Source organism: Chionomys nivalis, chromosome 9, assembly GCF_950005125.1.
Source record: "Chionomys nivalis chromosome 9, mChiNiv1.1, whole genome shotgun sequence".
Lineage (NCBI taxonomy): Eukaryota > Metazoa > Chordata > Mammalia > Rodentia > Cricetidae > Chionomys > Chionomys nivalis.
Window position 1 is genome coordinate 28,178,772 of NC_080094.1, and position 22,605 is coordinate 28,201,376.

A 22,605-nucleotide genomic window follows, 5' to 3' on the forward strand; every position below is an offset into this window, starting at 1 on the left:
GCCTATCTGCCAGGAACTCAAGCCATGAGTTCTCTTCTGTCATCAACCTTGACAACCTTGGGCCACTGGCAGACTATCTGTGTAATGTGGACAATGAACAAACAAGCCTGGGACTCCCAGTCTATGGGCATTCCTTGTTGACTAAGAGTCACTATTTCTCAGGTTCATGTAGAGGATGAGGAAAAGCCTTTTGGATCTTTGGGTCATGACTGTCAACAGCATAGCAAGGATATTCCTTAGGGAGACAAAGTTGACAAGACTTGTGCCCTTTCAGGAAGTTCACAGCAGAGTGTTCAGAGGCCAGAAGAATCCTGAAATGACCCCAAAAGCACTGACTGCCAGGACTCTAGTTTGGCTTGGTTTGTAGATAATCCATGCTACCTACATTGCAGATATCAGGGCAAGGATACTAGGAAGTACTCAGAAGGAGTAGGTAGAAGGAAGCCTGGGAGGAATAGGAAGCTGGTGACAGCTGGTAGGTCCCTGGACCACTGTGGATGTGCTCAGAATTATCTACAATGATCTTAGAATAACTTAATGGCTGTTCTTGGGGCTTAGCACACTGTGCTTCTAACTTATCCCAATTCCTCAAGGGTAAAGCTCCCAGATCCATACCTAGATCAAGAGGCTCCAAGCAGACCAGCCTTGTGTGTGCAACAAGCAGATGCACAGATGTAGGACGTTAGGATGGGCCGTTCAGTGACCACTCTGGCACTCATACATGGCAGGTTTGGAGTGCTATGTCCTTGAGGTGCTTATGGGCTGCCCTGGGACAATAGAGGCAGAGGGCAGGTCTCCTGAATGATTTGACAGGATCATTCCAGAAGAGGGCAGGATGGCCACTACTCTGTGCTTTCATAATGATAGGATTCCACTTTATTGACAGCATTCACTGAGCACCTGATGCCTGACAGTGACTGATCTGGGTACAGATATGCCACAGTACGTGTCAGAGTCCTAGTTATATGCCGTCTTCCATAGAGGATGGGCCAGGTAGAAGGCTTGGCAAACAATGCCTGCATTCACCACATGCATGCAGGAACCCAGAGACCCTAGAAGAGGGAGTCTGATATCCTGGAACTAGAATTCTAAGTAGTTGTGAGCCACCGTGTGGGTTGTGGGAGCTGAACCCAGGTCTTCTGCAAGAGTGATAAGTTTTCTGAGCCAACGAGCTCGCTCTTTATCCCTGCACTCACTTTCTCTTCAACTGTGGATTGTGACCCCACATGGGAGAGTGCGAGGTCATGAAAACTTTGTCAGCAGTGATCAGCTTCTGAACACAAAATGGCCAGAGGCTAAGTCACGATCAAAGGGTAATGAACCAAGGCATCTCTGGCAGCATTACCTACTCATAAAGACGTTTCTGCAGCCTCAGTCTGTCGCCCCAGCAGTGGGAAGGGACAGTGCCCGAACTGCCTCAGCTCAGGGCCAAGACTATTGTGTGTTATGATTTATTATTACCGCCTGTACCGGTTTCTGCTCTTATAGAAGCGCAATGGCTTAATCACAGGTAAGAAAACGTCTTACTACCATCATTCCTGTCAAATCAGTACATCTTTTCACTGTCTTGTCATTAGATGGCTAATTTTAAAAGTTACTGTTTGACCAGACAAAATCCCCAGCACTGAGAAGGGGAAGTAGACAAAAAGTCCCACCCCTCACCCAAGAAGCTGTTTGCAACTGCTAGCTGCTGGGAAAGGGAAAATGAGTTCTCTTCAGAGAAATGCCACTGGCTGGATCTACCATACTTAGGGTAGCGCCATATCCAGGAGTAGATGGCCAAGACAAAACAGACTCGAGTGGTTTTGTTTGTTTGTTTAGTGTGTGTGTGTGGGGGGGACTTTTATTTTGCTGTTTATTTTTTGTTTTATTTTGGAGAGAGAGGAAAAGAGTGAAAGGGAGAGAAGGGAGAGAAGGAGAGAAGGAAAGGAGGTGGATAGGTAGAAAGGGAAGAGTAGGGGAAGGGAAAAGAATATAATTAAAATATAGTGCATGAAATTTCTAAATAAAAAGTGAAAAACACTATTTGAGATTCTGACTTGAGTTTTAAAATGAGTCCAATAATTTTTTTTATTCATGATTAGAACAGAACTTCAAATAGTTTCAGAACTGCCCTAACATACTTCAGCCATTTCCTACTATGCATTTATAGAAAAAGGCAGTCTCAGTATAGGAACAGGAACACCATGGTAGAGGGGATAATGGACAATGTCAAAGTCAAGTTGGTCAAGCCCCTGAACGCGTGTCTCTCGGAGAAAGTATGTGCTTGCTCCTACATGGATCTGATGATGCTGGACAGCAGGAAGAGACCTCTGCTGTCTCCACAGAGGAGTCTGAAAGACACAGCGAACATCGAGCAGTCTTCTTAAATTCTGACACCAAGGGAGCAGATGCCAAGGGAGCTAGTAGACGTGACAGTGGCAGCGGAACAGGGCCAGCCTGGGGCTGTGGTAAGCCTGGCCAAGCAGGAGACAAGCAACGACAGAGTCGGGCTCAAGCATTGCAGGAAGGGCTCGGTCCTTGGCACTGAATGAGCCAGTCTCTCTCCCGACTGAGACACTTTGTATGAACCTTCTCTGACTCTGCCTTCTCCTTGCCATGGCGCGACTCATTGTTCTAGGCACAGGAAGGAAGAAATGTTATTGTTTCAGAGGGGCCTAGTGCCCACAATCTCCTGGTTTATTTATCTGCCCGCTTTGTTCCCTCCTCCTGTCTCTCAGTGGGTCTTCTGGGGATGGGTGTAGCTGACCAGCTCCCTTCCTGCTTCTAATCTTACCCTCTTCCTAAAATGAGTGAGTTTACCCCTAAGTCTGGTGGGAGAGAGGTGAAGGCTAGGAAGAGGAGCCATGCCAGTCTCATGAGGGACCCTATTGCTTGCAGAGCATCTGGAGTTAAGTGGACTTATTAGCATCTGTGGATCAAGTACAGGAACAAGGGTGTAGGGTGCTCCTGTGCCTCTACACAGTGTCTCCATTAGCCAGCAGGCAGCTACAGGCAGGGGGCTGTGGAGGCTCTGGGAACAATGCCTCTCCAATCAGCTCCTGTCCTTTCCCTTCAAGTAAGTGACCAGCTCGGATCAAGGTACCTATGTTCACTTTGTAAAGGTGATTTAAGATGCCTTTAATCATGTCTTACTTAAATATGAGATGCTGAGGCCTTACAAGGTGACCTGTCCCATTAGGGCATTGTATTTCGAGGGGGCTTTCATTCTCCTCTCTGATCCTGCTTTGTCTCCCTGAGGACCTCATCTTCTGCCTTCTACTCGTCATACAGCTGTAGTCCAGCCCTACTCCCCTGAGAAGACTGAATCAAGGCTTCTCCCCACTTTTGCTTATATTCAGATCGTAGTCTACTTGCCTTCCCTGTGGCTCACCAGGTACTCATGTAGATTGACTCTGTTGTCTTGACAATGATCCAAAGACTTACGAGGCTCAGTGATCCTTACATCTTGGGAATGTCTTTACATCTGAGAAGTTAAAGTTAAAGCCCCCGGTGTCTGCATCAGATCAGCTCCTCTGAGAATCAGTTTCCTCATGGGCTCACACGTCATCATGGGGTACAATGCTATGATGGCTAATCTTTATTATCAACTTGGTTGGGTTTCGAGTCACCTGGGGACATGTCCCCTGGGTGTGTCTTTCACGAAGTTTCTAGAGAGACTTAAGTGAAGGGAGAAGACCTGCTGTTTGTAGGTAGCAGCATCCCGTGGGCTGAGGTCCAAACTGAATGAGGAGGGGGCAGAAAAGAAGGTCCCCAGAGCACTTGCTTTCTGACTGCTGACGTGAGGGGAACAGTTGTATCACATTCCAGCTTCCATGACTTCCCTGCCTGGAAGGATTTTATCCTCTCAAACCTTGAGCCCAAACAGAACAGTATTGCAAGTAATATGGTTTCTGTGTGATTATTTCGGGGCTGAGCAGCCAGGAATAAACAAGCGGCTTCCTACAGCATAATACATTCCAGGAACACCACACTGGAGACCAAGCGTTTTACAAATGGGCCTTTGGGGACAATCTAGCCCTACTCAGCGGGCTTTAAATTACTACAATTAGTGTCCATATAAGAGGGGAGATTTGGACACATAACAGGGTCCTAGGGAGATAACTGGGCATGCCTGAGGAAGACCATGAAACAGATTCTTCTTTCAATTCTTAAAAACAGCTCTGCTGACACCGGGATCTCAGACTTCAGCCCCCAAATGTAAATCAATACATGTCTGTTGTCAAAACTGCCCAGCCTAAGGTCCTGTGCCACTGTAACACCTGAGGGATTATGTCTGTGAATTAGACATAAGAAGGAAGGAGAACAGGAAGCGGGGGGGGGGGTGACCTCCTGTAGAAGAGGAGAGAAGTAGCCAGCCTGGCAGGAAGAGGCTCAGAACTCCTTAGCTAGCTCAATCCAGTGTTCTCTTCATATGTGAGTGGAGTAGGGGTCCTGCCAGCTCAGTCCATCGCCAGATGCAGCTCCCTGGGCAAAGTGCCCTCTGCTCTGACATGGTGGTGGCTCTAGGTGAGTGGCATGGAGCTTTCTGCTAGTCATGTCCCCTGAAACAGAGGACAGGAAACCACTGTGGTGACTTCTTCTTGCACTCCTGGTATAAGAAAGTTGCTGAGGCCAAATGTGCCCACAAAAAGAAGGTGGTTGCTCTAGGATCAAATGCACCCCCTTTGTCAGACAGAAGCTTTTGCCTCTTATCTGGAAGTCTGAGACCTTGTGACCTGTTATTTCTCATTAGGAATGACCTGACCACAACATGACCACAGTCATGTCTAAGCTTTAGGTGACCCTTCTTGTCATGGGCAACTGCGTGGACACGTGCCTCTTGCTGCCTTCTCTTTATTGTAACAAGCAGCCTGTATATCACATGCAAGTACCATGGTGCCCGGGAACCTCTGAACTGTCTACTCAACAGATAATCAGGGAAGCTCCCTGGTGGAGCCTAGGAGTTGGGGACAGAGGGACAGCACAAGCACCTAAGAGAAAGTTTGGGAAACACTGTCCTTCCATTTCCTCCTTGGAACCCTGGGAAGTTTGTAGAGGGGTGTGTGTGTGTGTGTGTGTGTGTGTGTGTGTGTGTGTATGTGTGTGCCTCTAACAAGGCATGTATGCATGAGTTAAGGCCTACGGTACCTTAGCATCCTCTTCAGAGATTGTGAAGCCCTGCTCCAGACACACATTTGGATTGTGTTTTCCAAGCCATCATTGTTTTCCTTGATCCCAAATAATGAAAGAGTTTCCCAGAGTTTCCTTGTTAGCAAGCCCCGCTCTCTTTGGAAACATACAGCCTCTCTTTATAGAGTCATCATGTGATGTTGTCACCAGCCTGGTTGTCCTCGTGGTGTGGCCCTGCAGGAACATGGAATGTCACTTGCATTAAGATAAGGGGATGCATCCGCCTATTCTCTATCCTCCCTTGAGCCTCCTGTGTGAAGTCTGAGTGTAAGTGTTCTTTGGTTATACCTTAGATTCCCAATGTGTGGCAGGGTCATGTGATCATGACCTCCTAACAAGACTTTGGAGAACTGGAGACACATGAGATACAAAGAGAGGTGGCTACTTCCAGCATTCCCATTGTCACTACTCCAATATTCTCTTGCTATGAGCAGGGCTGGGGGGAGGGTCACATACCAGCAGAATGTAGAGGACTGGGGGCAGGTGTCACAGACCCTTCCTTCAAGGCCCAAGGTTGTGGGATCTGAGCAAGACTGAGCCTGACTGTTCAGGCTTATCCAGGGCTGAGTATGAGTGTTGAGACATCTCTGGGCTCTAAGGATTCCTGTCCTGCTGCTTTAGATTATAGGGTTACATTGAAAAAAGACTTGGCAGAACTCAGTAGTGCAGGAAGCCTGCCAGTGATTGCTCAGGGGCCATCCGTAGGCTTCCTAGGATGCTGGGGAGTGGGGTTTCCATGGAACTCCTTAAGGAAACCCAGGGGTTGGTCTATAGTACAGTGAGAGCTTGGGGGCAGTAAGAGAACCCAGATCCTTCTAGAAATCCATGTGTGGGCTCTGGGCTTCAAATTCTTACTATGAAAGCCAGAGGTTTGAGACAAGGGAAGGAAGATGGGCCTGTCTGAAGCCCAAGCTACTAACCAGAAGCCCTTCTGTCCCACTGACCAGGGAGGTGCTAACATCCCTCTCTTATCATTTATGCTTGGTTGGTTTTCATTCAAATGTGTGGAAGAGCATGCTTGTTCCTACAATTCCCAGCTTTCCCTAGTCTCTCATCAAATGGGGGCACTTGTCTGGCCTTGGGACTGATATTGAGTATTGTGTTGGTCCATTTTCTTTTACCAAAACAAAATATCTGAGAGAAACACTTTAAATAATGTTTAGTGTAGGAGTCTGTATCCCATCAGCCAGCTCACAAATAATGATACAGAGACTTATTATTAATTATGAAAACTTGGCCTTAGCTTAGGCTTGTTTCTAACTAGTTTCTATAACTTGCATTAACCCACTTCTATTAATCTACATGTTGCTACTTGGATTGTGGCTTCTACCTCTCCTCCTGCATGTCCTAACTCCTCTGCTTCCCTGCCTTTCTTCTTCCCCTAGACCTCTCTGTCCCCAGAAGTTCTACTTAACCTGTTCCCGCTTAGCTCTAAGCCATTCAGCTCTTTATTAAACCTCAGTGACACATCGTCACATAGCATAAAGAAATATTCTGCAACAGTTTAGCTCAGTCACACAAGCATCAACCTGTTCCCTCGGCTCCACTGTTTTGATTGGCAAAACAGAGGCATCGTGATGGAGGAACTGGAAGAGGGAGGCTGCCCACTTCATGGCAGTTAAAAAGGAGAAAGACAATTCATATGTGTGAGGGAGAAAGCAAGAGAGAGGGAGAGAAGAAGAGCAAGGGAGGGGTGGGAAAAAGAGGGAGAGGAGGAGGCAGTGTCTGGGGATAAGAAAGTCTTCAAAGGCTTGTTCTCTACAGTGTAGCACTTCCTCCAACCAGCACATCAATTTGGCCTAATCAATGCATCAATCCACTGATGAGGATAGTAGTCTCACGGTCCAATTCCAAGAGCAGTGAGATCTATGTCAAAACCAGAGGCAGAAGCTGAGAGAAACTTACAGTTGGAATTCACTAGGAAATGGGGGGACGGAGTTCTGTGGCAAAGTGAAATGGCGGTGTTGGGAGGCAGGTTTCTGTCTGTGGAAAACACATTTACATTTTGTAAAGAAATAATATTTTAGTGTCGCCTCCACGAGATGCAAATGAGGTCTGTTTTTATTTGAATGTGGCTGGTGAGCACCTCCTCCATGTCAAGAATTGTCGTGTCCAGGGTCACCTGTTCCCTGAGATATGGGATGAGACCATTCCCCCTGCCGATGTTTGGTATCACTATGATTTCTCCTCCTCCCTCTCTTTTTCTCGGGTTGAGGATGAGGTAAACAATTTGCCATCAAACTACATTTCTAGCTTCAAGGTGAATCTTAAAATAGACTATATGATTATTATTGTAGACTCTCCTGTATTATCTTGCCTCTGAACACCACTGTCTGCTTGCCGTACCATCATCCAGAGGGGTTTGCAATCAGGAAGAACAAGTATAACTGCGGTGGTGGACATCTTTCTAGCAGGCTATATTTCTTCTTGGTTCAGGGCTCCTGCAAGGGGCAGTAGGGCCAGCAGCCATTGCCTAGGTATGATCTCTGTTACCCACAGATATAGAGGAATGGGGACCACTGAAGAACAGAGCCCTGGATCACAAGTTAGGAAATTGGTAACACCAGCAAAATGTTGTCCACTGCCCTGTTCCTCTGGGTGACGCTGTCACATGAGGGAACAATAAAAGCCACAACATCCTGAAGTCTGTATTAAATCAGTTTGGGTCATTCTCCAGCTCACATGTTATCCTGGGGCAAGGGTTTCGGCAGTGACATCAGGAGTGAACTGGAAAAGAGAGACAGCAGGTTCTGTTTCTTCCAGAAGGTCTTGCCCCCATGTCTTGTGACTTGACACTCCTATCTTGAATTCTTGTTGTGCTAGCTAAAGCCGACAGTTGTATTTCTGAAAGCTGAAAGAAGTTGGGTGTTTCTGTCCACACCATAGAGATAGTGATAGATAAGACAGATAAGAGACAAACTGGCAAAGAACAAATGAGCTTTTTTTCTTTTCTTTCTTTTCTTCCTTCTTTTCTTTTTTAATAAAGGGCTTATTATCTCTGTAATTAAGCAATTGACTTTGTTTTCCTTGAAACCATAGAATCATCTAACCATGATGGGACAAGAAAGTCTGAGATAGACTGAGCCTGTTTGTGTTGTAAACTGTTTCATAGGAGCCTTCCTAGATTCTCCTGCTACACAAGCGTCTAGAGGATGGTTTGCTTTGGAGAGGCACTGTGCTAAGACTTCAGCAGAGTGAGGGACTTCCACACACAGGAATGTCTTGAATAACTGGAAGAGAGCCTGGGGTTAGGAAGGAAAGGGCTGGCCAAGTGTCTCCTCACCTTCAATGCTAGCTAACCTGCTAGTTGGGACAGCTGCTTCCTCCTCAGCATCTGACGCTCTCTTCCGTGAACTGAGGATTTTGAAGTAGTCTGTCCTTTCTCAGTTTTGTTGGTTTAAAGTTAAAATCCAGTGATTACCAAGAAAGCACCATGCCCACATGAGCAAGATAGTTGAGAACAGCTTCCGGGTGATAGACATCCACTGTGTCACACCTTTCCAGCTGAGTGTAGCTGGAAAGAACCACGATGCACACTTGGTCCCCTAGGCACACTCTCCTTTCTCTGTGCCCTCTTCTCCATATAGAATGGCATAGAGAAGGGCATGATTGAAACTGTGTGGTACAAACTGAAGGTCAAGTCTTTACCCACTGAATGACATGCAACAAATTCCAATGCTTTTGTGGACCGAGGAGGGCTTCAAGATAAGGACAGTAAAATCTGTCTTTTGGACTGACTGCACAATCAGAGATACTAGACCAGTTAGGAGTTTGCACATAAAGAAGAATCTAGGAATATTAGTAAGCATGTTTTTTGAAAAGCTGAAGGTGGTACCTAGTGTGGAAAAAGCACAAGAAGTTCCGAGTACTGCTTTAATCTGAAAACAGAGCAAGGCTGTGGTTGAAGTCCTTTCTGAAACAACTTAGCAATATTTCTGGTCCCTTGGGCTCTTCTTTCACCTATGGTCTCCCATCATAACCCAAAATCCATGTCCCTTCCTTTGTACCTCAGGATTGTAAGCCTTAGTTTTTTTTCTCTTGTGTCCCCTTTTTGTCTGAAAACTTTTTGCACAACCCTGTTACATGAGTACATACAATAAAGATTCAGACTAAACATCACTAATAATAAATCAGAAAGAAACCTATCCTAAAACAATTCTTTGTTATAGGGATAATTTTACTGTTTATGAATGACAAAAGCTAATTTTCATACTAACTAGATGACTTGCCTTCTAAAGTCTTCAGTGCCTCCCAGAATAGCACTACTGGTTGGGTGCTTAAGCCCTAAACATAAGAGCATGTGAGTGGGGGCAGAGGGTAGGATTTCCTGTTCAGACCATAACAGCATGCTCTCCTACATAAAGGGCCAGCCTGTCTTTATACTTTCTACTTATATTTCTCCCTACAATGGCGGAAAGGCCCAGCTCCCACTGCAGAGATATTCCCTCAGAATAACACAGTACCTGCTCCTCACCTTGGTGACCAGAGATAGACTCAGCCGCCAGGTCTATAGCTATGCTGAGTCCCACCAACGCCTCATATCTGTCCTCATTTTTCACCTGGAACCTCATCAGAGTCTCACCTAACAGAATGCTGGCGCCTCAGGATGAGCTGATAGTTAAGAAGGGCTCTGTGTCTGGAGTGGTCCCAGCTGCTGGCTGTCGTCTGGGGTGTGTTTTCCACAAAGCAAAGCTGATGAGTTTTTCCAAAGTATTATTTCAGCACTGCTAGTTCAAGCTTGTTTCAAATAGCTTCCCTGGCATTTAAGAGTTGGCTCCATGTCTGCTTCCCTCACCGGGGTCCTCAGTGGGAGGACATTACAGTAGGCCGCATTGCTAGTTTACATGGAATGGTGGACATCGGCTGCCTTCCTTATCTAGCTGAGTACACCACAGGGCCCTTTTGATTTATAATTAATTGATTGATTATAAATATCTGAACCTGTTACCTGCCTGGCTTCACCCCCAGGTTAGGAACAGGGATAGCATGGACTGCAGTTTGACAAAAGAGCTTTCCAAGTGGCCTGGGCCCAGACCCCAAGAGCAGATCCAGAGTCTGAACTGGTCACCTCAGTGCCTGCTGAAGGCCCAGGACACTCAACATCTTGCCTCTTTAGTGAGTCTATTACATCTAGAAGCCTGATGGTGATCAGCAGAAAGCCAGGGGCTAGCGATTCTCAAGGTGCTTTATGGAATCAGGAGAGAAACTGATGGTCAGACACATTAGGCAGCTCCATTTCCTCCTGAGGTGTGGGGTGATGCTTGCTTGAGAACCTGTTCCCACAAGCTTCTCATGGTCATATCAGAGAGAACATTCGAAAGAAAACTGTTCAATGGAGCTTTCTGTTTAACAAATACTTGGTACCTGTAGAGCAAAAGCTTATAATATACAACAAAGAGGCCTCCCTTTATCTTTTATATGCCTTGGTATACCAGAGGGTCCATATGGGACTTTGAAACAGGCGTAGCCCTGAAAGTGTTCCAGGTGAGGTGACTTACATATATCTATACATAGTCCTGGTTTCTCTTCAGTCTGAAATACACACATCTATAACCATAGAAAGCTGGGAAGAACAGACTTGTCTGGGATCAAAAAGCTGTTCATGTACTCACCTCCTTCTCCCTCCTGCTGATACGTCAGCGCCTTCCTCCCAGTGTTGACAGGGCTAAGGTGGCCGCAGCGTTTGTAACACTGGGGTTCCTCTGCTTGCATAGTGAAAGATAAACATTCCCCAGGATGTGCATAAACCACCTTCTGATAACACAGTTAGACAAAATTCATCATCCTGTCGTTGCATGACAGTTTACTTAACTGTATTATTATTGTTGGATTCTTATAATACTCTTGTTTTGTTTCCATAGCTCCATTATGTTAAGGATAGATGCTGGTTTTATAATGAAGATAAGTCTTTTTGGATGAATTCCCTCTAGAGTAGTCATCTGGAGAAAAGTAGTGATGCAAGTACAGATGAGCACACACAAGTGCACAATGGGTTTGCATAGGCACATGCACAATATATTTGCACACATGTAAACACCATTTCCTACTTTGACTTCTGCAGCTGACTGGGTGCTTCCTTCAGCTAGATCAAGACATTACACCTTTCTGGATCTGATTCCTTTGCTCTTATGAAAGAAGGGGTTAGAGCCTGGAAACAGAGTGTGGCTGGAGCAGTGGGAATGATGTCCACAGAAGGGAAACAGAGTGTGGCCGGAGCAGTGGGAATACAGTCCAGAGAAGGGCTCATGGACGACTTTAACATGTTGGATTAGTTTGAGTCTGTGCTTTATAAGGCCATCCGGTGATGTTGATCTGTCTAAAACATTCTTCCATATGTAGCCGCAATAGAAATGAAACGTTAAAAATTCTGTCTGCTTTTCAATGAGAAAGTAACACAGTGGGGCCTGGGGTACAGCTGAGAGGTAGAACATGTGGTTAGTATGAACAAGGCCCTGGGTTAAATTTCTGGCGCACCATTCTGCCCCACAGTGTTCTGAAAATAGTGTATCTATCTACCAGCTTGTGCTTCCTGTCACATGATTTTAGCTGTCACTGTCTCCTGGATGTGCCAGTAGCATGGTGTTCTTCATGTTGAATGTTGAGGACTAATAAAATCCAGAGGTATTCTAACCACACCTGAAACATAGATCGATGAGGCTCAACTCCATTCGCAGTGCCTGCTCTGGACTCTCCAAGTCTTCCCTGTCCACCAGTGGCCCCAGCTTGGGCTCGCGCAGGAATGCTGATAGCTCAGGCTTGCAGCCTACTCTGGAGGCAAAGGTCTGAAACACGGAGGCTGCCGTCTGGGGCCTCAGAGAATACTGAGGACCACTTTATTAGAGCAGAAGTCCCCGGTCCATCCCATTTGTCCTCCTGCCCACCCTACAAAGGCCCTGAATTAAATGCCCTAAATGAAAGAGGTCTCCAAAAATCTCCAGGCATTTTCTTTAAACCAGGTTGAGAAAGTAACCTTCTATAATGCGTGAGAACTGCATTGCAGCAGGATCCCCGTATGGATGTGGATTTTATTAATTCCCGGACACCTCAGTGACCAACAGGGCAGGAAGCCCATGTTCCCTGGAATCTAGGGGAAATGAGGGATTTCCCTGCTTCTGTGGATTTGAAAGAGCCCTTCTAATTCTGAATTCCAAGTACTTGCTGCAATCTCAACAGCTAGCCTGAACTTGACTGTCCAGATTGTTCGCCTGTAGCCTTACGGTGATGTGGACTTTCCAAATCATCTACTATCACCACGCAGCTAAGTCCTTTGTGCTTGGTAACCCCTAAAAGGTTTTGAGGTGATAGAGATATCACTAAGTCAGGGTAACAAAACTGAAGACCAGGAAGAGTCGATAAATTTGTTCCGGGTCAAAGTAGATGCTGTGGGTGAGGCTGGGTTAATAGACATCAATGCAATAATTAAAAAACTTGTTCACTTCCTGCCATTTTATCCTCATTTATATTAGCAAGCTATTAAAGCATTAATTATATATAATTAGGTATTTTTTTAGATTTTTATGTGTATGAATGTTTTGCCTGCATTTCTGTATGTGCATGCCTGGTGCCTTCTGAGGTTAGAAGAGGACATTGGATCCCCTGGAACTGGAGTTACAGATGGTTCTGAGCTGCCATGCAGGTTCTGGGAACTGAACCCGGGCTGTACTCTTAGCCACTGAGCCATCTCTTCATCCCTTAACTGTGTAAAATTTAAAAGACAAGGCTCAGGGCAGGAATGAGGTTATTATTGTATTCATTGCTTTTCTCTTGTCTGAAGTATTGAGGCTAGAACTGGGAGCCTTTGTGCATGTACCCATTGGACAAGTATTCCACAACTGAGTCACATACCCAGTCCATCAAGTTTTTTCAGTTAACAGCCTTCCCTAAAACTCAGCATAGCTGGGCCCTAACCTAATTGCACTTCTGAAAGTCAGTTTGGACATGTACTATTTGGCAGCAAGTAAAACCACAGGGAGCAAGAATGCAGTTCTAAGATAGCTGATGCCCAACCCTGCAGACCAGCTTGGAGCAAAGCACCATGTCGCCTAGGCAACTAGCAGTGACTCACAGCCCTTGGGTGTCCAACAAGGAGGAGCTTGCTCCCACTGACTAGCAAGGAGACTCCTTTGTATAATGAAATCAACAGCTGCCCAGTAAGGCTGACACTATTTCCTGAACCTTGGATCTAATAAAAGGAGTGATCTGACACATTTCCTGCAATCCTATCTTTGTCTTGCAGAGGAAAACCCTGGCCTTCCATATTAGGACTTAACCTGTGGCCTACAGCTGAACTGCTGTTGTGCTCCTGTCCTGTCTGTGTATAAGGGTTAGACTTCATCATCGCCATGTATTGCTGGGGGCCTGTGTTTTCTGACTATACTGGTCTCCTTGTGTGTATGTCTTCCTATTGTCAGCCATTCCTAAATCAGCTAAGCCCCGTCTCTCACTGTATCACAAGAAACCCTCTGTGCCTGGTTAGGTTCCCAAAGCCAGGACCTTCACATTCATTGGTATCCTGGGCTGCACATGTTGGCTACAGTTGGCAGAACAATATTCAGTCATTACTATACAATAAATAATGGTAATAATAATAATAATGTCATTATTACAAAATGAACTATGTAAACTCATAAGCAAATATGAAAACAACATAAATATTTTTGCATTTGTGAATTCTTGATAGTTGTACTTGATTTTATAATAATATATACTGCTAAGTTCTTTTGGGTCTATGATATCTGTATGGTGGAAATATTATAGGATGGCGGGCTACTCTGCTTTAGGCATACTCAGAAGTATACAGTCCTGAACATCATAGTTTTGAGCTATCACATGTGCTACATGCAAGTCTATCACTACCTTTCCTCTCATATGTCCCCATGACTGCCACAGGGCTGATGGGCACAGTCTTAGTGAAGGACACCAGAACTGTTTTTCAAGAACCGTTTCCAACCAGCCAGTGGCTTCCCTGGCTTCTCTGGGCAGATGTGGCTTCAGCTCTGTAGCTGCTCTTAGGATTTCATCAGCTGGAAGGGACACATCCGTGCAGATGATGATGATGTATTTCTGGATGGCAGACTTTGCTGCTCTCAGGACTCCCCACCATAGGTCTTAAGGCTTGTTGGATTTCAGAATTTAGAATTTCAATATGTAGGATTTTAATGGTTTAGAATTATGGTTGTGGTGATTTTAGGCTTTAGGAATTTTTGATTGGAGGAAATTTGAGCTTTAGGGATAGGAATTTCAACCTTCAGTACTGTGTGCCATCTGAGTGTATGACTCTGGGGAGCATGAGTGGCCCCTGGACCACTTATCCTTCCCCGCTCCATGCTCTGTGCTTAGTAATCAGCTAGGGTCATGCTAGACCTTGGGATGCCAGGTACTTGGGATGCAGAATAGCAGGCTTTCCTCCAAGAAGCTCCACTGAGTTGTCCCTCATATTTTTCACTGTGGAAGAACTTGGGTATCAGTGCCAACCTTGCCAAGTTACTTGCTTAGAACCAAGCAGTATGGGGACCACTTTGTCTTTGTTCTCGGTCTCTGAATGTTTGTCCTGTGTGGCTAGACCTTTTGCTTCAAGAGTCACACATTAAACATTGGAATATAGTCAAAGGCTTGGAATTCAAAAATCACACCAGGCCATGACCTTGACCCAGGAAAAAAATCTACATACGTCAGTACCTCATTTTTGAATATGAGGCCACTGGGCCCCCTCCCATGGCTACTAGAAATGTTTGAAAATATAAGAAGTTGCTAATCAATTAGTCATTGTGGGTCTTCCTGCTGTTCTGGGCTGAATCTCTGGGTCTCATCATAAGCATCTCTTTACACTGCTGAGTGGGCCTTACCAATTTCCCAGGACAGAGAAGCAGTGTTGGAGGAGAGCACGCTGGAGGTCTAAGCACATGACAGAAGACATCAGCAGGCAGGTGAATCTCAGGGGAAAGATAGCAGCTTGGTCAGAAAACTAGAATTGTCAGCCAAACTGTCCCGGGGACATTGCTGATGTCAATTACTGGCAAGCAAGATCAGCCCCCTTCTCTCAATGGCTGCTGACCAAGCCCAATATGGATTCTTTTCTGTTTTTCCTGCCCAATCCAGGGACCCAGGCTTTACCTCACAGCAGCTCATCCCTGTCATTGACAGTTTCTGCTCACTGGAAGCTGACAAGGTATCAAGCATGAGAACCGGCGCTCGGCTCATATGGCCAAACAACTTTTCCAAAACACTTCTTTGCTTCAGCATAAACTCCCTCCCTCCTGTGAGATTTTACAGAGATGTGCTGTTATTCCATGGGCTGCTGTAAGTTAAGTGGTGAGGGAAGAGCCCCCCGCCCCCCCATCAGTCTGAGGAGAATCTGTTTTATGATTGCGGCCATTATTCTGCCACCCCTCGTCCCGTGTTATAAACGTGGCACAGTCCATTTGGCTACATAAGGTTTGTCTCTCACAGCAAGTTTGATTTTACTACGAATTTCCATGTTTATTTAAGTTTTCATGGACTCTTAAGGGACTTACTCCTTAGACCCTAGACAGTTAGGACATGACTTTGTCAGTTTTTTCTTCCTTTTACAATTGAAAGATTTTATTGCAGACATTTTCAAACACATAGAAATCAAGGGAAGATTACAACAATTAGTAATTTAGTGATCTCCATATACCCATGGACCTGCGTCAATTAGCTTATTGTGTAGCAACCTCGTGTCGACTGTGTCCAAACAAGATAATAATTCATCTGCAAATGTCTCAGAAAATCGCTAGGAAATAAAGAAACGTTAATCTTAGTTTTTAATTTGTGTGTATATGCATTTGTGTGTATATGCCTGCATGTGAGTACAAATGCGTGTGCACAACTGTGCATGACAGAACTCAATATCAGAAAGCTTCCTCAGTTGCTCTCTGTCTTTTGTTGTCGAGATGAGGTCTCTCACTAAATATAGAGCTTTCCTATTTGTCTGAATTCACTGGCCAGCAAGCCCCAGCTCATCTCTTCCTCCCCAGAACTAGGATTACAGGTGTACACCAAAGTGTGGGGACTGAGGTCAAGTTCCCATTCTTACGTGATACTTTACTGACTGAGCCATATCCTTAGCTTCAAGAATTAAAAAAAAAAAAATGTAAAGTTCAACAAGCATTAATATACCTAAAAATCTTTGTCATTTTAAAGTCTCCAGAGCCGGTTTAAGGAAGAAGTCTCGCGTTCCTCATGATCCCCAACTAAATGGGGCTGATAGGGGCAGGCAGTGTGGTAAGAGCTAGTCCTGAGCCTCCACTCGTAGCTCGTCTCCATGTTCTTGCTACCTCGTTCTGCCTTGCTCTTCTGGGGATTTCATTCACACAAATGAATACGCAGATCCTGTCTACCACTATTCACATGCACCCACAGTGGGCTGTGTCCTTTCTGGGTCCAATACATACAAACCAAGGGCTGTCCTACCTGCAGAAGTGTTCTCCAGCTAGGGAAGAACGCACCCAACCTGCAAGTGCCCCGCTGAGCAGAGATTCAAGAACTTTAGAGGCCCAGAATATTGCTAAGAAATGGACATGTGTTCTGTAGCCCCCTTGATGGGAGGTGGGGTGCATAGATAAAACAGAACACCCAAGTTGTGGAAGCAGGTCACTTATCAACTTTGACTCCAACACAGGGAATTAGAACGCAGATTTCTACCCAGTTCTGTCATGGATCTTAGCTGTGACCATTCACCTTGCGGTTGAAACAGAATCTTTTGTCAAAGCTGCAACAGACCTTCAAGAGAACAAGTCACTTCCTGTTGCAAGGAAGTGACCCTGGAGCTTTCCTCTTTGTGGTGGTGAATCACTTCCAGGATCTTCCCGCATCTCTAAACTGGAGGAATCTAAACTGGAAGAATCACCTCCCTTTCACGAATCAGATTTAAAACATAATACAATTTGTGGCATTTCTTGGTAGTGTCTGAATGAGCGTCTGTCTGGGTCTCGTAACTTTGTGACTTGGAGTGTCCCCACCTCCAAGGGCTCTCTGGGTAGAAGGGTCCTCTCTGAGGTGAATGTGCCGAAGAGGGGGCTGTGAACCATCAACTGTCCTACTCCTGGTAGCTGGCAGAGCAAAACTTGGCATGGGGCACTCTGTTAACAACAGAACTGCTAACCCAAAGAGTGAGGACACCAGGGTGTCCATTCACAAAACTGAGCTCATTTCTGATTTGAAAATTCATCTGGGTACAGTGAGCAGCATCTACATTTCAGAGTCCTGGGAAACCGAGGCAGGAAAATACCCGGAGTTTGAGGCCAACTTAGAAATCTAGTAAGACGCTGTCTCAAAAACAAACAAACAATAAAACAAGGCAATAGTTAAATGAGAAGAAATATTTTTGCTTCCTTAATATGATAAAAATATTTGTATTAAAATAAAATACAAGCCTAACAATGAGACTAGGAACATTCTCATAAAAGCCCGGAGAAAGGGTGCGAAGGAACATCATGTCATACACCATTCTGAAGTGGGGCAGAAATGTGCAGTTTAAGGATTTAAAAGCAGAGGAAGTGCCAGGGTTTGAACAGACTGAAAACATATAAGGCATCATGGGGTTGCACAAACATGTCCTTGATTACAAACCCAGCTTGCAAAAATCCCGTTGACTTCGGTCCATAAGTCTGAAGACATGGCTTAGTCTGTTTTTGTAGAGGACCCAAGTTTGGTTCCCAGCACCCATGTCAGGTGACTCACAACCACCTGTATCTCTAGCTCCAGAGGATCCAGCGTCCTCTTCTGAACTCCTTAGACCCCTGCGCTCATTTCTATACACCCACACACTCAGTTGAAAATAAAAATAAGTCTTTAAAAGCCACAACAGCGAAAACCTCTGGTCCATAAAAACGGAAAGAAATCAGAAAATACAATAGAAAAATATTCTACCAATGGCAGCAAGTTTTGAAGAGTTTTAAAAAGCTGAACTAACAACAGCAAAGAAAGAGTATGCATTCTTTATGACAGAAATCTTAAAACAGAATAAACCATGTTGATCCTGGCTTAAAAATTCAGCACTGTAGCATTTGAATATCTTCACAGGCAACTCATATATTTATGGTTATCTAGAGAAACTTTGTTAGGATTCAAATGCACAGGTTCTAATCTAGGACTCACTGAACCTTCAAGGTATTGGCTTTGCAACAGTGTGAAAGTGATGCCCACTCAGTAGAAAACACTGCCCTCAGAAGGTTGAGCTTGTTTCTTTCCCTGGGTTAGTCGTGGGCAATCTAACCAATCCTCTCCTGGAATGCTGATCAGGATAAGGAGTGTTGTTCCCAGTCGGCTGTGATCTGAAGCCCTTAGTTGCTGAGCTATGAGACTGGGTGCCTCACACTTTAAGTTATTTCTAGGTCTGGGAGAGATATAAGCCCCACTGAAAGTTAAACATCTGTAGATAAGTGAATTTTTATGTATGGAAATTTTTAATGGAGGAGCCATAAAGAAGAAAACAAGGTTAAAGATATTAGAAATTAGATAAAGAGGTTATTCAGAATGATTGGAATATGATAACTCACTTATTAACCAATTTGGCATTTTGGTATATAAAAGTCAGACAGGGTGATTTAAAAAAAAGACCCAAACAACAGAGCTAACATACAATAATAATTTAGTTTATTATAAAGACAGTATTTAAAACCAATAAAGCAGGAGCCATTATTTATTTACTTAGGCAACTACATAATCATCAAGAACAAAAGTAAGTTACATTTTAATCTATTTCCATCAGTCGAAGTAGATTCCTGATATAACAACAACAACAACAACAACATCTTTAAGAAAAAATAATATTGTAGAAGTACCTAAGGAAAGCATGGAGCTTCCTCCTCCCTTTTCTTCTTCGTTTTATTATTATTATTATTGTGTGCATGTGAGGCTGAGAAAGAAAATTCTTTTCTATGCAAAACACAAATATGAAGCCAAAAGTCACATGGGCAATGCATTTAATTAGATAAAAGTTAGAATGCTCTGGAAATAAAAACATAGCATAAATGAAGTCAAAAGACAAATGACAAACTGAGCAAAGAGAGTTCACAGCAGGGAGCATGCAGACACATCTTTCAGACAGTTGCCTGTACAAACACGCATCGCATTTCCACAAGAATAATACCCAAATCCCAAAGGAAAATAAACACTTTACCCAACTCCTCTAAAGCAAGCAGTTCTAGGGAATGGCCAAAAAATGCAAAAAGACGAGGTCACTGCATACAGGCTTAGGGAAAAAAAATGCCGTGCTGTCGGGGCTCATAAGGGACACCCTCCAAGACATTTCTCAGTGTCAAAGTCGGCCAGCACTGCACATATATGGACATATTTGTATTGGGAGAGAAGCTTGTGGGAAGACTCAGCAGGAACTCAGCCCACAAGGAGTAAGCCTGAACTCAAAAGGGGAGAAGAGGCTGTCATATTTGTATCTTCTGAGCCACCTAGGTTTCCAGTCAAGTGCATGTCACTATCCACTAAGAAAAGCTAGGTAATCCTTTAGAGAATGTTTATAAAATAGCTGCTTCTTACCACCTGCCACAACCAGGAACCAGAGGATTTTTTTCTCTGTAATAATTATGGGTTGTGGGGCCTGTAGGGGGATCCCAGATGGAGCAGGGTGCACGGAGACAATGCCTGGAGTCCACCCTTCAGAGGTCTTTGTTCTCTAAGCCAAGAAAGCCATCTATGGGTTCCTCTGGAAGAATGGTCCGTGCCAGCAAAGCAGTGAGCTGTGCTGGGAACCAGGGCTGGCTAGAGCAGGACACAAGTCACTATCTCTGTCTCTGTGGTTTTAGCATACCTGGGACCCTATTACCAAGTACCCAATACACTGTTGCCTGGGAGACAAACAGGCTTAGTGTGTGAATGAGGGCAGAATTGAGTCTATGAGATTTTACACTCCCCCCCCCCCCCCCCCGGTTCTCCTTCAAAGATGAGGCCTAGGGCTGTATCACTCACCCTAAGTCAGGTGTATTTCTAGGTTCTTATCACACTGCTTTTAACTGTGTGATCTAGGAACCCACATAAGGTCTGGAGGCTCTTCTTGCAACACTTAACTAAAACTGATTTGATGGTTTTAAACCATCCATCTACAACTTGAGGATATAGCCATTTTATTCCAAATCTCCATGGCTGAGAGAAGTCATCTGACTGCTGGTGAGTTGAGAGTTGAAGGGAGAAGACCAAGGAGGCTGCTGGGGGAATTTTAAAGACACAGTGACTCTGGAGGCAGAGCTAGTTCGCTGTAGAGGGAAGGACAAAAGAGCGAAAGCAGCATCCCTTACTTTCCTGCCCGTCTTCTTGTGGGAAAAAAAATCAGTGATGTGAAGGGTGTCTGGGGGGCTAGCATCACATGTGGCCCTCTGCAGGAGTTTCCTCCTGGCTGGAGAGAGCAGGGGTGTGATGCTCACTAACCAATACCACCCCACCCCCTTGCAATACAGTTTAGGGAATTCAGCGAGGAGACCGAATTTAGGGAGCTGGAGGACTCCGCCTCACTAAACACAATGCTACAAAATCCACTGCCCAGACCTATTCACTGAGCGGAATATTCAGCAAGGAGAGGAGGTAGGCCACCTCCAACCACACCCAGCTGTGTGGCTGGATCTCAGGGACACAGTAGTACTATAAAGATACCAGACACAAAAGAGTCAACCTGTGACCCATTTGATGTAATCATCAAAGAGGCTGGCACAGACAACAGCGGGGTACCACTTTTCATTTGACAGCAGGGGTGGTGGGCAGGACACCTGTTCTGGGCGCTAGTTCCTTAAGGGAATTCAGTTAATGCAAATTTACCACGCATGAGGGTTCCATAAAGGCTTGGCTTTGTAGATAAGACACTATGGGTGGGCAAAGGGTGGTATTTAACCTACTGTCTTTCTTGTCTTCTGAGAGGGCGTTGGCATCACTAATAGGAAAATCCCTGATGCTGATGTCACATGTCTTCCTGGTCATGTTAGTCGCTTTTCATTAGTTTTTGTTCTTATTTTAAATGAGCTCCCTTTCTTTTCTTTCTTTCTTTTTTTTTTTAACTTCCTTCCTGGCATTTGAGTCATTTCCCATGTCTTTGTCTGCTGCAGCTAAGAAACTTGGTCCTAAATGTGCTCTCCGAGTTCTAGTGCTGGGGCTTTCTACAGATATAGACCTAGCTGGGAAGGGGGGTGGTGAGCGCAGAAGACTCTGGAAGGAATGAGGTTTGGAAACAATGGCTGGGTTTTGACCCTGTGGCAATCACCTTGACTAAAATCTATGCAGGTAGGCTAGCATTCGTTCCTGCAGAGCTGAAGTTCCCCTGCTTTGTGGAGTGACCCTAAAGGTGACCCAGGGAGAGTTTTCATCAGCCCCAAATTTCTAGCCCATGAGGGAGGGGTGAATACTATCATCTCATGCTGTGGGGAGGCAAGAGTCAGGAGACTTGCCTTCTCATTCTATGGATTGTTTTCCTTTCAGATCTAAGATCTGCTTACCTCAGGAACATAAATAAGGAGGAAGACTCAGGCATCTTTCACACAGAGATCAGCTCCCCATTTGCCTTCGCTTTTCCAACCTGGTTCTAAGGATCCCAACAAGGGCCAATGTGACATGTCCAATCTGGTTTCCAGATCCTGGTGTCCTGTGTGGTCCTCACCTAAATAGTGCTCCCCTTAACCTGCCAATAGTTATTATCCATGCTCCTGAGACGTAGAGAGACAGACATGCTGTACAAACTTCAATAAGAGGACAGAGAGTTGCAAGCCTTTGGTTCAAATCTAGCACAGAGCCTTAGTGGATAAATACGGTTTTATTGGAACTCAGCCATGAGTGTTTCTTTACATAAGATCTGAGACTACTTTTAAGTTACTGGGGAAAAACAAAACAAAAACGAAACAGTTGCATTTAGGAGCAAAGGGCCACAAAGCAGAAGTTGTTTACTGCCCAACTCTTACAGAACATGTTTCCATGGTGCTATGGTTGAGTCATCTCTGCAGTGTGATCTTGTTTGAGCAGAACTTTTGGGAGCTGATGCCTGTGGAACACCAGCCATTGTGTTGACAGGTAAGCGTTCTCTCACAGTGGCAGAGATGACTTGGGCCATTGTCCCTCAGTTGTTCATGGAGCTGCATGCAATGACATCTATGTACAAAGTTGGCCACCTGTTTCAGTTACTTTTCTTATTACTGCTAGGCAATATTCTCCTGATAAAGGCAACTAAAGGCTGAAGGGCTTTGTTCTGATTTTCGATTCCACTACAGGACATCACGGTGGGCAAGACAGGGTTGAAGCAGCTGGTTATATCCCCTCCACAATCAGGGAGCAGAGAGCAAATGAACACATGAAAATTAGTGCTCAGTGTGCCTTTTCCTATTTATACAGCCCCATATCTCCTAACTAGGTCCTACCCACAATTAAGATGTGCCATCCCACATCAATCAATGTCATCAGACTCCTCCACAAGCATCTCCC